The sequence below is a fragment of the Diceros bicornis genome, chromosome 31, assembly GCF_020826845.1.
Source record: "Diceros bicornis minor isolate mBicDic1 chromosome 31, mDicBic1.mat.cur, whole genome shotgun sequence".
Classification (NCBI taxonomy): domain Eukaryota; kingdom Metazoa; phylum Chordata; class Mammalia; order Perissodactyla; family Rhinocerotidae; genus Diceros; species Diceros bicornis.
Window position 1 is genome coordinate 43,177,759 of NC_080770.1, and position 4,382 is coordinate 43,182,140.

Sequence of the window (4,382 nt, forward strand, 5' to 3'; positions counted from 1 at the left end):
CAGCTCTTCATCTTGGGGAGCTCCTGGGTGTTGGGCATTTTCCGGATTGGACCCTTGGCTGGTATCATGGCCTACCTGTTCACCATCATCAACAGCCTGCAGGGGGCCTTCATCTTCCTCATTCACTGTCTGCTCAACCACCGGGTATGTAGCTGCTGCCCTCGCTGTCCCTGATGTCCCTCCTTCCAGGGGACATGCCTGTGCCAGCATACTTCCCTGCATCTGGGAGTGATTCATCTCCCCGTGATGTGTCTCCATCTCCGGGTACGGGAAGATTACAGAAGATGGATTACTAGGAAGACCACACCCGGATCCCAGTCCCAGACATCAGGGGTCATACTGACATCCTTTGCCTTCACTTCCAAAACGGTGAGAGACTGTGTGTTTTATGAAGGTTCTGGTCAAACAGAATGCTTGCTTCTTAGCAATCCCAACACCACCATATGTTGAGCGTCTACTGTGAGTTAAGTGTGTCCATGTACATTAGTTCATTTGATGGAGGGTAGGGTTTAAGAGTGGAGGTTCAGGAGCCAGGCTGCCTAGGTTTAAATCCCAGCTCTGCCTCTTAGGAGCTGTGTGATCTAAAAAAGATAAACTCATGGGGGCTGGCCCCATTGCCTAGTGGTTAAGTTTGGTGTGCTCCGCTTTGGTGGCCCAGGTTCGGCTCCCAGGTGCAGACCCACACCACTCGTCAGTGACCATGCTGCTGCAGTGCCCCACATACAAAATAGAGGAAGACTGGCAACAGATGTTAGCTCCGGGTGAATTTTCCTCAAGCAAGAAAAAAAGATAAAATCGTGACTCATACAGATATAAAATGAGCATACATTAAGGATTTTATTCCACTCATCAATCAGTGAAAGAACCAGGCAGATGTTATAACTGGCTCAAAAGAGAACACAAAGAACAGACATATATGTATATAATATATAATATATACAGTGTATATAATGTATACATAATACATCATACACATAATGTATACAACGTATACATAATACATAAAACACATATAATGTATAGAACGTATACATAATACATAATATACATATAATATGCATACAGTGTATACATGATATATATTATATATTGCATAATATATATGCAATTTATCCAATGTATATCATGTATACATAATACATAATACACATATAATATATACAATGTATACATAATACATAATATATATCACATAATACACGTATATGTCTGTTCTTTGCTGTTCTCTTTTGACCCAGTTATAACATCTGCCTGGCTCCCTCATTGATAATTATATATACATAATATATATAATATAATGTTTAATTATATAATATATAATTATACGTATAATTATTATTATAAAATACATATAAAATTTCATATACCTATATGTTATATATGTATTACATATATATGCATTATAATACCTATGAATTATAATACATATATATAATTTCAGGAATATTGAAATGAATGTGCAAATGGACGCAAAACTGTTTTTTCCATGGAATTATTTTGCATCTCTGTCAGTTATTTAAAATTTACAGAATTGTAAAATATCTCCCACATAGATCAGAATTGGACAACCTGGAGATGTGTGCTCTGACAATACATCATTTTCCATGGAAGTACTCATTTTTCTCTACACCATAGATCTCATCCAGTCTCACAGCCATAAACACCATTTATTAGCAATGACCCCAAAATATTAAACAATGTGCAGTCCAGCTCCTTCTCCTGAATTCTACACTCATATAACCAACCACCTACCAAGTGCCCCCGCTGAGATGTCTAACAGATGTCACAAATGTAACATGTTCCAATCTGAGCTTCTGATCCCCCACCTCTCATATCCATGGAGGGTTCCCTATCCTTCTATTGCTCAGCACAAGGCCATGGAGTTATCCTTGACTCTGCCTTTCTTCTTACCCTCCATCTCTGATCCATCAGCAAATCCTGTTGACCCTTCCTCAGAATGTATCCAGAATCTGATCGCCTGTCTGTTCCTTTGTTGCTTCTATTCTGTTCCAAGTCCTATTGTCTGTAGCCAGGATTATGGAAATAGCCTCATAAAGGGTCTTTCTGCTTCCCCTCTTGCCTTTTCCCTGCCCCACCTTTGGTCTGTTCTCCTTGCAGCAGCCAGAGGGCGCCTGTGAACTCCTGAGTCAGGTCACATCCCTTCTCTGCCTACAACCCTCTATGGCTCCCACCTTACTCAGTAAAAGCCAAAGTCCTCCTGATGGCCCACAAGGCCCTGTACGATCTGACCCTCTTTTCCTCCTTGACCTCATCTTCTGTTAATCTCACTTCCCTCTGCTCCACCCATGCTGGCCTGCTCAGGATTCTTCAGACACGCCAAGCTCACTTGCTCTTTAGGAATCTTGACCTGGATGCTCACTCTGCCTTGAATGTTCTTGTCCTGATACCCACATGGCCAACTCCCTCACCTCCTTCAAATCTTTGTTCCAATCATTTGTTATCAATAGTATTTCCTCTGGCAACTCTATTTCGTACTGCCTCCTTTTCTCCTACCCTGACATTCATGCTTCTCCTGCCCCTAATCCTGATTTTCTTTTCATAGCGCTTGCCACTTCCTAACATGCTATAACTTCCTTATTTATTTATGGTCTTCCATCTCACACTAGAATGTCTTATTTTTTCACTGACATATTCCAAGCTCAAGTAACTAAGATCCAGTGGCTTAATTAAATAGGGAATTATTTTTTTTGCAAGAATAGAAGCCCAGAGTTAGGTGTTGCTGGTATTGGTTCTATTGCTCAGTGGTATTATAAAGGATTTAGGATCTTCCCGGTTTTCCAATCCACTAGCAGCATGTTGGCTTTTCATCAAAATGTTTTTTATGGTTGCAAGGTGGGTGCCATAGCTCCAGACATCACGACCATGTTCAAGGCAGAAAGAAGAGGGATGCGGCAGAAGCAGCAGCCTCTCCTTTCATGCCTCTCCCTTTAACAGGAGACAGAAGCTTTTCCCAGAAACCCCTCAGCAGATTTCCCTTTCACCTAATTGGTCAGAACTGCATCACATGACCACTCCTAGTTACAAAAGAATTTGACAAAACAAGTATTTGGCTTTCTAGCTTCTAGAACGAGAGCTATCAGTGGTGAAGAGGTTAAGAATGGCTTTTGAGTTTGCCTGCAGTGCCTGCCATGCTAGAGATAATCACTGTTAACATTTTAAGGTTTATCCTTCTAGTCTGTGTTGCCATATTTCTCTCTCTCTGTATTTATAAGACCCATGCCCCTATAGATATGACCCCTGGGATCATGTTTGTACTAATCTTGGTACTGATTCCAGTTCTGACTTCTCTCTCACAGGGTTAAAGCTCTTTCTTGCTTTCAAATACGCTATGAAGCAACATTTGAGGACAGCAGGTGCCGGCAGGAGCTGACGCTGAAATCTTCTCTTCATGGCTTAATGTGGAATTGCAGATCTCACCAGCCCCAGGACTCTCTGGGTGATTCAGAGCACTGATGGGTGGGGCGTTCTTCCCACGTTCCATGCACTGGTGAGAAACAAGACTTTCTGTTCCAGATTAAGATTTTATCTTCTATGTTCTGCAGCCCTTTGAATTTCCAGAGTTTTGAGGAAATAATAGATCCTAGTGCAATGGCATGACCAAGAACATCTGGCTACCATTTTCTTTTCTCCTAAGTTCTTTGGCGTGTGGCTGCAAGCCTGCCTCTCCAGCACCTGTCACAGAGTATGGAAACGGCTTCAGGAAATGGCTTGTCTTCTGACCGACTGGCTTACCCTTTAACAAAGACTCCTCCTGGCTTTAAAGAAATGGCCAGTAAGACTGTAACGAGAGCCCCAGGGGATAAACAAAGCTCACTGACGTATAGGCTACTTTGGCACAAACACTTAAAAGAGTTATGTTGGTAAGCAGGAGCGGTCGATGGAGCAGAATTCCAGCGTTTCACAGAGAGTTGAAGGACTTGATGACAAAGCCTTTGGAAATATTTTGGTTTCCTGGAAACTTTCGGGGAACCAACGTCTCCTTTCCTTCCAGGAACTGTTTTGTGACTTGGCTAGGATTCGCACTGCTCGCAAAGTTATCACCATCCTGCCTTGCTCTTCGTCTCCCATAAAGTGTTGAGTGCCAAGGAGAGAAGAAGGAAAATTTTAAATGTACATGTCCTCCCTTCCATGGCCACTCTCCAGCCTGCCTCCTCAAAGTGTGGTCCGTGGACCAGAAGCATCAGCATCCCTTTGTTAGAAAAACAGGATCTCAGGCTCCACTCCGGTTCTGCTGAACCAGAACCTGTGGTTTAATGAGATCCCCGGGGGATTTGTGTTGTGCGTGAGTGAATGCTCTAGAATATTCTTCTGTTTTCCATGCTTATACCAGAGCTTGTTTTTAAAACTAGAAAGGAAAACAT